Genomic DNA, 12715 nt, shown 5'->3' on the forward strand with positions numbered 1-12715 from the left:
TGCCTCGTTGGCTGAGTGGTAGTCAATTTAAGTTCGATTCCCAGGTCAGGGAAAGTGCCTCTATAGTTTTTCGGATTTTCGAAACTCCATTGGAGAAGCTTTACCTTCAGTACAAGGTAAACCAAGAAAGATCACGTACATTTTGATTAATTCAGAAAATACTATTAAAATACACCGTAAAACGGAGCAGTCTTCAGGGATACTGGCTAGATGGTACCTAATGAATGATTATCACTTTATATCGTGTGGACTTCAGGGGTCTTAGTACGAGTTTGCTTTACGTTGAACGTAAACGCGCTCTGATTGGTTGGTTCATTCGAGCCGGCCAATCAGAGGGCCAAACGCTCGGTTAATTTTCGTTCAACGTAAAACAAACTCGTACTAAGGGTACAGAGAACACTACCGATACGATCTTAATTTCGTTCGTTAGTTACTCAATTATTATCTACTGACTGGTTATTCTCCTTCTTGCGTCGTTGTATTCTTCTGTACAATTTACCCCGGAAGGATAGGCAGAGGTATGAAAAAAATATCAATATGGTAAACTGTACGATGAAGAGCCAACTTTTCACAATTTATGCGTTGGGTAACTCCGCATGTTAATATTTGGTTGGAGTGAGCCTATTGAAAGTGTATATCGGGCGCATGATTATTTGTCAGAGGTCCTGCTGTTTCGTATTTTCGAAAAACGGAATGTATTTGCTCAGCAATAAGTCTGATTTGTTAGTTACCTACTCCAATATTTAACGTAGTTTTAGTTTATATCGATTACGTAGTTACTATATAACTACAGTAATAACATTGTAAGTCTAATTTATTAATTAATTAGTAGATTGATTTAGTCGTTTCTTTTAAATTATTTAGTTTAAGCTTGGTTATTATGGCATAGAGAATAGATTGTAATATATTTCTTTTTTAATTGTTACCAAATTCGTAATTCGTAGCTTTCGAGTTAGTTTTCATCTTAAGTTCGGAAAGATTATAATATTTCTTCAGTTTAAGTCCGTTTTTAAACTATTTTTTCAATCCCTAAGTAGGCATCTATTGGTCAAACGCAGAGCTCATTATGTTGATTTTTGTTCCCTGGAATATCTTGTACATCCTAGAGCCGCGAGATAGGCTATGTTTAAAACCAAAAATTAGTCGGAAGTCCTATTCCACGCGAACGAAGTAATACAGCTATTCATATAATAAATCTGTAGAAGGGTCAATTCTGTACATTGAAAATATTGAAAGAATAAATAGCAGGGGTTGTTACTGGATCGATACCAAACCCAAATATGTGATTTTTTTTTTGTCTTTCTGTCTGTATGTTCAGGCATCACTGAAAACTAACGGTCTCGATTTCGATGAAACTTGGTATAATAATATCTTTATTGGGCATAAAATAGGATACATTTTATCCTGAAAAATACGTGAAAAAAATCTTTATTTTTCAGTTTTATCGAGGAAGGCTATAGGCTATAAAACATTACGCTATGACCAATAAGAGCCGAGCAGAGCGGGCGACAACCGCGCGAAAGTAGCTAGTAATATTATAAAGCTGAACAGTTTGTTTATTTGAATGCGTTAATCTCAGGAACTACGGGTCTGAAATGTACTTATATTTCTTTTTGTGTTGGATAGTTCATTTATCGAGGAAGGCTATAAGCTAAAACATCACGCTATGACCAATAGGAGCCGAGCAGAGCGGGTGAAACCGCGCGAAAGTAGCTAGTGACCTATAAGCTCCTAACATTTTCATCTTTAATTAACATTTAAATTGTTCTAGACTACAGCTTCGGTATGGCTCGCCTGATCTCAAGGGGATAGACATAATTATCGGGTCCAATAGAAGAGTTAACCAATCTGGTCATATGCTAATAACGAGTTATCTTAATTTGCATTTACATGAGTTTAAAGCGGTTTACAGACTAACTAGGTCTCTTGTTGGCATTTTTAAACCTGGATGAAGTAGAGGGCCATTTCCTACCGACTTCAAAAAATGACTTTAAAAAAAGACGAGGTACTATGTTCGAGTGTTTGATTTTTTTATTTGTTTACCGATTACTCCACCAATTATTATTCGATTTTCAAAATTATTTTTTGTTTGAATGAAAGGTTATAATCCGGTTATAATTGGATCCCATTTCCACCAAGTCAGGATCTGATGATGGAATCCTACAAGGTAACAACCACACTGTAATTTAAGAAAAACAATTGAAAGATCTAACTCACTAAACCAAAACACTCACCAAATCAAACCGCTCTGGATATTAAAAAAAAAAAAAAAAACGTCCATCGTCCACTCCATTAAATGCATTTTACTGAGCAAATATTTTTCAACATTATTGAAAGATTTTCTATTGCAACATCGTTTATTAAAAGCGAGCCAGCGGCCATCTTGAAAATCAGACAATACTGTTTCAATATATAAATTCTCGTTTATTGAGTACAAAATGTATTCGAGTTTCTTCTTTATTATTTTGTCTTTGTTTACGTAGTCTTTGCGAATCCTCTCTGTCTCCGTTGAATAAATTGCATTGTGCAAGCTGCAATATTGCGAAGACGCTTGTTTTAATAAGCGAACGAACTGAAGGGGTTTTCTTGTGTTCTTTTACTAATAGGTTATGTGTTTTTGTTTGTTTATAAAATTTTCTTATTTGTTTCGACACTGGGATTTGGGAATGTGTGAGTTAATCGAGTATTGGACTTTTGCAATGAAATTGAATGTGAATTGAAAACACTTTTATTCTGATGAAAGACAGCTATTAATACGCTACCTGGTGATATTTAGAACTAAGTCAAAGAGACCTATAAAATTCATATTCAGTAAGAGTTAGTAGAATTTTGGCGATTTCAGGTGTTACTTTTTCATTCAATTAAATTTCAGCGTTTTTAACTTCTATAATTTATGTGAGTTGCTGCTTACGAAAACATAAAAAAACGACCATCCACGAATTAATTCATAAAAAAGTATATATTAGTAGGCAAAAGTAAATCGTGAAGATTGCAATACGACGGGCGGATCACCAGACGTAAAGCTAGTGGAATGATAAATGTTATTCCTTGCACTCGTTAGTTTTGGTCCAAAGCCGGAATATCCCAGCATCGTTTACCTACTGACATTTTGTTAAAAGCTTTTGAAAATCGAAAAGGAAGGAAAAGTTGGATATTTTTATATTAATAGAAGAGTAAATATGTCAGGACCCTATCGTAAACTGAACACATTATGATGTGACCGACCATTTTAGAAAACGGTGAGAATTTATGTTATCTTGGGTCCTTGAGGTCAAAATTTTAACTTCAATCATATAAAATATCCGCTAGATATCTAGACATATTCGATTATGAGGAGCACATATTACTAGGTTATAATAGCTTACTGTAAAAGTGGTTTTATAAACTTTTAGTCCAACAGATAGGTAATGAAAAAATATGATGATGACACATTCATTTTTTTTTGTTTTGTCATATAAGATAACAATACTTAGATAAAACGCATCAAAGTTTAGGAGTGGTAGCAAATACGTCATTTCTACGTATAAAATGTACCTAGAAGTGACATCACGGGATATTTCAAATCGATGTATCGAAACAAAACCTTTCGAAGGAACGGTTTTGTTTCCATATGCAAATTTAAAAAAAATGCGTGTCTAAATATTTTAAAACAATCTACAAGACGGACATTAATATAAATCATATTACATACTGACCACATTAATAACATTTTATTACAATATCACCATATTTTTTCCATCCATATTTTTACCTTAGGATATAAATTCTAGTTTACCGTCGATACTCGGCTAATAGAGATTGATGTTCAACCGATACGTCCACACGTTCACAAACAAAGATGGAGGACTGTTTTATCTAGATAAGAAACATGTTGTGTTACAGACAATTCCAGTAAGCTTGGTAAGGGTTAAAATATCGCAGATTTCCTTGGATTTATGTTCCTTTCTTTGGAGGAGACGACATTTTCGGGGGTTGTTTGTGTTGTATTTAAGTAATTTATTGTGTAGTTACGGGTACTAAGGAAATTTCTTTAGGGTTTTTTTTTGGCTGTGATAAAGTATTTACATGCATATTATTGTAATTGCTGGAGAGACGCTAAGGTAGGTAGGGGGCTCAATAGGGGCTGATCCGAAGCTGCAGACTGCTTAGCGAGTTACCGGTACTCCGGCTCGAAAAGCAGGAAGGAGCAAGGTGGTTTTAGTCAGTCACAGTCTGACACTCTCTCTCGCATCACCCAAGGCGGGAGAAGTCATTGGATGATCTCCCCCTTGAATATATTGTGCTATCTCTGTATTTCATATAGAATTTGTAGTGACGGAACTATTCTTGAAAACATCTTAATATTGACTGGCGTTTCGGTATTTGAACATAGGTATATATTTTAACCATTAATACAGTCAATTTAACTCCACGAGCCTTGTACAAAGTTACCTTACTACCTAGTAAATACATATAGTAACTTCTTTCATGTGTCAGCAGCGTCCATCAATCTCGTCGTGGTTGCGGTTGCTTTTTTAATTTACGTACTCCTTTTTGTAACGTCATCAATCTACTGGATCGATGTAGGTAAACGTACCACGAGCGGGTTTGGATTTGATTTCTATGTAATTTCATCTAATATATAAAATTTCTATGTCACAATATTATTAAAAAACCTATTCAGTACGTAACGTATTCAGTAGGTCTGAGAATCGGTTACTATCTATTGTCCATACCCCTAAGTGATAATTGTTCACCATTTTTTTTTCTGACGAAATAATTTATAAGGCAAATCTACGTACCTATGCCTAGTCAGAGTTAGTCTCTATATATAAAAAGCAATTGCTGTTCGGTAGTGTCGCTAAAACTCGAGAACAGGTGAACCGCTTCAGCAAATTTTGAAAAAAATTGCGAGCGTATGAACCCAACTGGTTTTCAGATGGCACCCGGCGCATATGTTGTTTAAGCAGTCGTTGGCTGACCCTTAAATAAATAAATAAAAAACGGAATAGGTACCACGCGGGAGTTTCTAGACCATTTCCCCGTTCTCGAGCTAGATTCTAGATTATTCAGGTTTCAATCCATCTGCTGCACAATTAGATTTTTAGCAGATAAAGTGCTATTCAAATATTTCATGAACTACAGAGTGGAGAGAATACAAAATCTAAGGAATTTCATAATTCATAATTCATAATTCTTTATTGCAAATCCACAATGTAAAGATAAGATGGTAATATAAATAACATGGTAGCAATCGTGGACCCTGATGGGCACAGCAAATAGTAAATTAGAAGAGAGGAAGGCGTTGTATATAAGTATAGAATTATTTGTTTATACTCAAGTATTCATATTCCTTTTCAATGTATGTATAGGTACTATCTATACATATAATAAAATCGTAGAAAAGTGCTGTCTGTACATTGAAAATAAAAATAAAAAAAATAGCAGGGGTTATTGTTATGTCGATGTCGAACCCAAAAATGTAATTAACTTTTTTTTTGTCTGTTTGTCTGTTTGTCTGTTTGTCTGTTTGTCTGTTTGTCTGTTTGTCTGTTCGTCTGTGCGCGCTAATCTCAGAAACGGCTGATCCGAGTTGGATGCGGTTTTCACGAATATATTGTGGGATGCTTAAATTTACATTTAGTGTTTGTTTCATGTCAATCGGTTCATAAATAAAAAAGTTATGTCAAATTAAAGAATCACGTCGAACATTCTATGCTTATACCATTAATCTCCGCAACTATTTGACGGATTTGGTTGAAATTTGGTACAGATATAGTTTAGAACCTTAGAAAGGACATAGATATATTTTTATTTCAAAAATCAAAAAATAAAAATAAGAAATAAATTATTTATAAATAATTCTATGTCGATCGTTACACGACTTCGGTTCATGTTATTGTTTTAATTCATCGAAAAAAAGGAAATAAATAGTAAAAAGGTATGAAAAAAATAATATCAATATAATTAAACTTTTAGTACAAAGAAAATGCCCGAACGGAGTATAAATAAATAATCCAAGTTGTCTTTATCCTCGATAGATCGAAATAGATCACGCTATGGTTTCGTTACATTCATTTGGTTGGGTATCGGCCGAGCGCTTCGGTACTATCGTAGAAAAAGTGTATTATCAGTCGTATGATTATTTGTCTGTAGTGGTCCTGCTGTTTCGTATATTCTAAATTGGTTTCGTTGTATTTGTCAATTAATAAGTTTATTTGTTGGGTTTTCCTGGTTTTTTGGTTAAACTATTTAACGTAGGTTTAGTTTGATATCGATTATTAGTAGTTACTGTAGTTAGTTTTTTTAATAAAATTGTAAGTCTAATTTATAAATTAATTAGATTAGATTTAAGTCGTTTCTTTTAAATTATTTAGTTTAAGCTTGGTTATTATAGCATAGAGGATAGGTAGTAATATAGTTTCTTTTTTAATTGTTATAAATTCGTAATTCGTAGCTTTTCTTTTATTCTTTAGTTTTAAGTTAGTTTAAGTCCGTTTTTAAACTATTTTTTCAATGCCCTAAGTGAGTATACATCTATTAACTTCAAACGCAGAGCTCATTATGTTGATTTTTGAAGAGTTCCCTGGAATATCTTCCACATCTCATTTTTGAAGAGATCCCGCGAGATCGGGAACTATGTGGTTAAAACCAAAAAATTGCCGGAAGTCACTATTCCACGCGAACGAAGTCGCGGGCAAAAGCTATATTATAATAAATCTGTAGAAGGCTCAATTCTGTACATTGAAAATATTGAAAGAATAAATAGCAGGGGGTGTTATTGGATCGATACCAAGCCCAAATATGTGATTAATTTTTTTTTCTATCTGTCTGTATGTTCAGGCATCACGTGAAAACTAACGGGTCGATTTCGATGAAACTTGGTATAATTATACTTTATTATCTGAATTATTCAGTTTTATTCTACAGAACGCGAGCTCAACAGCAGTAGCTCAATAGAGGGATCTCCTTAATTATTATGGGCCTCGCCGTATTTGGGTCCAAGATGTCATTGTCAGAGTTACTCAAAACGGAGAAATAAAACTTCCACGCGAAGACCGACATGCGCGCGGACGGAGTCGCGGGCGGAAGCTAGTTGTTATTATGTTTGTATTTTTAGTAGGTGTTTACATATAAGTATATTTTTGTACATTATTTTATTAGTTTATCCGTTCTAAATTTATTATATTTATTTTATTGTATTATTTATATTTATGACTAGCTTCTGCCCGCGACTCCGTCCGCGCGGATGTCGGTCTTCGCGTGGAAGTTTTATTTCTCCATTTTGAGTAACTCTGACAACGACATCTTATAAATATCTATTGGACCCAAATACGGCGAGGACCATAATAATTAAGGAGATCCCTCTATTGAGCTACTGCTGTTGAGCAGAATAAAACTGAAAAATAAAGATTTTTTTCTACGTATTTTTCCAGGATAAAAAGTAACCTATTTTATGTCCAGGATAATAAGACATAATTATACCAAGTTTCATCGAAATCAAACCGTTAGTTTTCACGTGATGCCTGAACATATATAGACAGACAGACAAAAAAATTATAATCACATATTTGGGTTTGGTATCGATCCAGTAACACCCTGCTATTTATTTTTTCTATATTTTTAATGAGCAGAATTGACCCTTCTACAGATTTATTATAGCCCGCGACAGAATTGACCCTTCTACAGATTTATTATAGCCCGCGACTTCGTTCGCGTGGAATAGTGACTTCCGGCAAATTTTTGGTTTTAACCACATAGTTCCCGATTTCCCGGGATCTCTTCAAAAATGAGATGTGGAAGATATTCTAGGGAACTCCTCAAAAATCAACATAATGAGCTCTGCGTTTGAATTTAATAGATGTATACTCACTTAGGGCATTGAAAAAATAGATTAAAAACGGACTTAAACTAAAGAAATATTATAATCTTTCCGAACTTAAGATGAAAACTAACTTAAAACTAAAGAATTAAAGAAAGCTACGAATTACGAATTTATAACAATTAAAAAAGAAATTATATTACAACCTATCCTCAATGCTATAATAACCAATCTTAAACTAAATAATTTAAAAGAGACGACTTAAATCTAATTAATTTATAAATTATAGACTTACAATTTTATTAAACAAACTAACTACAGTAACTACTAATAATCGATATCAAACTAAACCTACGTTAAATAATTTAACCAGAAAACCAGGAAAACTCAACAAATAAACTTTTTAATAGACAAATACAACGAAACCAATTTAGAATACACGAAACAGCAGGACCACTGCAGACAAATAATCATACGACTTATAGTACACTATTTCCACAACAGTACCGAAGCGCTCCGCCGATACCCAACCAAATGAATGTAACGAAATTTAACGTTTATTTTTATTTTTTTAAATAAAAACTATCCTATGTCCTTTCTAAGGTTCTAAACTATATCTGTACCAAATTTCAACCAAATCCGTCAAATAGTTGCGGAAATTAATGATGCTTATACCAATAAGCATAGAATAGTGTTCGACGTGATTCTTTAATTTGACATAACTTTTTTATTTATGAACCGATTGACATGAAACAAACACTAAATGTAAATTTAAGCATCCCACAATATATTCGTGAAAACCGCATCCAACTCGGATCAGCCGTTTCTGAGATTAGCGCGCACAGACGAACAGACAAACAGACAAACAGACAAACAGACAAAAAAAAAGTTAATTACATTTTTGGGTTCGACATCGACATAACAATAACCCCTGCTATTTTTTTTATTTTTATTTTCAATGTACAGACAGCACTTTTCTACGATTTTATTATATGTATAGATTGTATTGAATATTTTATATTTTTTTGTTACAACTGAATATTTTGTTGTTAATTAGATACAATACACCATTTTTAAAAGAAAAAATAAATATAAACTAAAAAATATTTATTGCATCGGCCGGGAATCGAACCCGGGCCGCCCGCGTGGCAGGCGAGCATTCTACCACTGAACCACCGATGCTTATACCTATCACTGGAAAGTAGTCATCAATACAAATGCAAGTACGGTTAGCAGAAACATTCACTTTTACGTAATATTAGAAATATATACGTTTATCGCACGTATAAGAAATAATGACTTTAATCAACAATGTTTATGGTAAAAACGTGCCTTTTGCCTCGTTGGTCTAGTAGTTGTTCATACAACTATCGAGTATTGAGATTTTGACCTCGGGTTCTGGGATTGGTTCTGGGGTTGAGTTCTGGGATCGGGAGCAGTATGAGTAATCTAGACACACGGCAGTGTGTCCGCCAAGTTCGAGCAAAAAACCGACACACCGGCCGTGGGTTATATTACACGAACCATTTCGGGCCAAGTTCGACCCACCTATAACTCAAAATCTATTTTATCTACGCATATGAAATTTCTAGTATCTGTCGAGATCTACTTACTTATCTAAAATACAAAATTTCATTAATGTACCTATTGTAGGTCTTGAGATATTGACGTCAGAAAATCGCTAATTTTACTATACACTCACTGACTGACTGACTCACTCACTCACTCACTCACTCATCAAAAACCTAGACCACTTCCAATGGTCGTATTGACTTGAAATTTGGCATGGAGGTAGGTCTTTAGGTCAAGGTAAAGGAAAAAATCTGAAAATGGCCAAGTGTGAGTCGGTTTTAAAAATAATGAAGGTGTAAATTCATACCCCTAAGGAACTAAAACAAAAAAAATATCTATATCTTCCAATGGTCGTACCGACCTAAAATTCTTTACGAGGGTTTGTATTTAGTCAAAGTAAAGTAAAATAAGAAAAAAGAAAATAAACCTTACAAAAATAAATGAAATCCCACCCAAAACATAAATGTGAAAGGCTGCCAAGTTCGATAATATTGGAATGCTTCGCCTATAAAAGAAGTGAGATCTAAATAAGTACCAAGTTCCATACACAGACCTCAGTTAAAAATGATATAACTTGGCAAGTTTTAATAGAAAATTATATACTTGACTCATTGCGTTTAGTAGGTTTATAACAAAGTGTGTGAAAACTTGCCAACTTGTTATATCATTTTTAACTGAGGTCTGTGTATGGAACTTGGTACTTATTTAGATCTCACTTCTTTTATAGGCGAAGCATTCCAATATTATCGAACTTGGCAGCCTTTCACATTTATGTTTTGGGTGGGATTAATTTAAACTTAAGTGTTATCAAAATTTAGCTCAGGAGTTAGCCATAGGACGTGGGTCCGCCTCGGTGTATTAGTTGGAACGGGGTGGTTTTAGTCAGTAAGAGTCTGATACTCCTCCTTATATCCTTAGAAAAAATTGTTACCAAAATTATCATTACCTATATACTGATTATTATTGTAACCGATTGTGTGTCTAACAATAGAATTAAAAAGCTTAAATTTTTTTAGAAAATATGTTAAGAGAAAATAAGATGCAAAAGAATATCTTGCATCGGCCGGGAATCGAACCCGGGCCGCCCGCGTGGCAGGCGAGCATTCTACCACTGAACCACCGATGCTTATACCTATCACTTGAAAGTAGTCATCAATACAAGTGCAAGTACGGTTAGCAGAAACATTCACTTTTTACGTAATAGTAAGAAAATGTTGAAGCACGTACAATTTGTTAGAATTCTGTCAACAATCTTTAAGATGTGCTATTTCATAGAGTTACTCAAGTGGACATCAGCCTCTACTACTACTGAAAGATGTTATGATCATAATCACTGAAGTTATATTTAATGGAAACCCTTCAAAACTGATGTGTGGGATTCTTACCTAACTAAAACCACCCCTTCTTAATGACGGACCTCAACCTTTTTTTAAGGGAGGAAAATCATCCTATGAGTTCTTCCGCCTTGGGCGAGGCGAGAGGGAGTGTCAGACTCTTGCTGACTAAAAACCACCCTGATCCTACTCCTGCTTTTCAAGCTGGAGAGTCCCGGCGGTGAACCCGTTATAGTCCGCAGCTCCGGAACGGATCTCAACCTAAATCAATTTTTCATTCCTAAGGAAGGATCATAATTACCTTATTAGAACTGAAAATAAAATAAGATAAAGTAAACCAGGAAGTAAAAATATTTATTGCATCGGCCGGGAATCGAACCCGGGCCGCCCGCGTGGCAGGCGAGCATTCTACCACTGAACCACCGATGCTCATACCTAAATAATAAAATACACATCTTGATGATTTCTTCTAAGTAGCACGTTCTACAAACTAATGATTTTTAAAGCATCGACGCAACGATTTGTACAAAACGTTTCAAATCGAGCTACATAAGCCAGTTTATAATGGTCTCGCTTTTGTATGATCTTTCTACATATTCAACGGTCAGCTTATACTGGTTTTGTATTGCTTGATGTGTTACCATCTGTACATTCACTTTTGTGAAATCATCACTTTTTGTGTGCATTTCGAGTTAATGGACTTGGTTTGTAAAGATGTTTATCTGCAGTGATAATGCATAAAATCACACTAATCTCCACACTTGGTCCATTAAGTGTGGGAGAGCTATGCTTCGGCACAAATGGGCCGGCTCGACCGGAGTGATACCACGGCCTCACCGAAAACCGACGTGAAACAACGCTTGCGTTGTGTTTCGTTGTGTGAGTGAGGTTACCGGAGGTTCAATTCCCCCTTCCCAATCTTCCCAATCCCCGATTCCCCAACAACCCTTAAATTCTTAACTCCCAAAGTCCGGCAACGCATTTGTAACGCCTCTGGCGTTTCAAGTGTCCATGGGCGGTGGCGATTGCTTACCATCAGGTGATACGTCTGCTCGTTTAAAAAAAATCTTTTAAACTGCAATCTCCAACCCAAGGAGCGTAATTCTGAAGAGGTGTCTCCATAAGTCATATTGGTACCGAAACCCAGACACGGAACAGGAGTGTTAGTTGGAATGAGGTAGTTTTTTAGCAATAGTTGAAAAGACTGATGACTGTTGATGAAGCGAAAGAGGTGTGTAAGAATTGTAGCAATTGGCGTTCCATTGTCTCTGCCTACCCTCATGGGAGACAGGCGTGAAGTTATGTATGTATGTATGTATTCAGCAAAAGTTTAACCCAAATAAAGTCTCTCCAGATAGATAGAAGGCATTTGTTGATATTTTACCCTTATAAAAAGTGTACTAATAATATTTTCACATGACTCGTACATTGAACCCGAACATGGTAGTTGAACTTGCAACCACTCGACTAACTAGGTAATAGGTCATGTCTCAAAGATTGTTGATAAACCTCTTGTAAAATGTACGTGCTTCAATATTTTTCTTACTATTACGTAAAAAGTGAATGTTTCTGCTAACCGTACTTGCACTTGTATTGATGACTACTTTCAAGTGATAGGTATAAGCATCGGTGGTTCAGTGGTAGAATGCTCGCCTGCCACGCGGGCGGCCCGGGTTCGATTCCCGGCCGATGCAAGATACATTTTTGCTTCGCAGTTTATCCTGATATTTCTTTTTTACTATTTTAGAAATCTTGTGAGTTCTATTTAATTTTGGATGGGACTATATAATAGTACTTATGGATACTATAACAGTCTCCGTATAATCATCATCATCATCATCATCAGCCGAGAGACGTCCACTGCTGAACAAAGGCCTCCCCCTTAGTTCTCCACGTAGAACGACAAGCCGCCACCTGCATCCACTGGTTCCCCGCTACTCTGACGATATGACTCTCCATAATACCTGATGGAATTTTGATAACCTTTTTTAGTGAAGTGGCAGAATTA

At 35.2% G+C, this 12715-nt stretch overlaps 4 non-coding genes across 4 annotated transcripts; 1 reads left to right on the top strand and 3 right to left on the bottom strand.

Annotated features, from left to right (window-relative positions):
* Positions 1–8912: 8912 nt before the first annotated feature.
* Positions 8913–8983, bottom strand: Trnag-gcc (transfer RNA glycine (anticodon GCC)). Its single transcript has one exon. It is a non-coding gene; the product is annotated as a tRNA-Gly (tRNA).
* Positions 8984–10428: 1445 nt separating this feature from the next.
* Positions 10429–10499, bottom strand: Trnag-gcc (transfer RNA glycine (anticodon GCC)). The gene has a single exon. It is a non-coding gene; the product is annotated as a tRNA-Gly (tRNA).
* A 566-nt stretch (positions 10500–11065) lies between these two features.
* Positions 11066–11136, bottom strand: Trnag-gcc (transfer RNA glycine (anticodon GCC)). Its single transcript has one exon. It is a non-coding gene; the product is annotated as a tRNA-Gly (tRNA).
* A 1194-nt stretch (positions 11137–12330) lies between these two features.
* On the top strand, positions 12331–12401 carry Trnag-gcc (transfer RNA glycine (anticodon GCC)). The gene has a single exon. It is a non-coding gene; the product is annotated as a tRNA-Gly (tRNA).
* The last annotated feature ends 314 nt before the right edge of the window (positions 12402–12715 follow it).

This window comes from Spodoptera frugiperda, chromosome 30, assembly GCF_023101765.2.
Source record: "Spodoptera frugiperda isolate SF20-4 chromosome 30, AGI-APGP_CSIRO_Sfru_2.0, whole genome shotgun sequence".
Taxonomy (NCBI): domain Eukaryota; kingdom Metazoa; phylum Arthropoda; class Insecta; order Lepidoptera; family Noctuidae; genus Spodoptera; species Spodoptera frugiperda.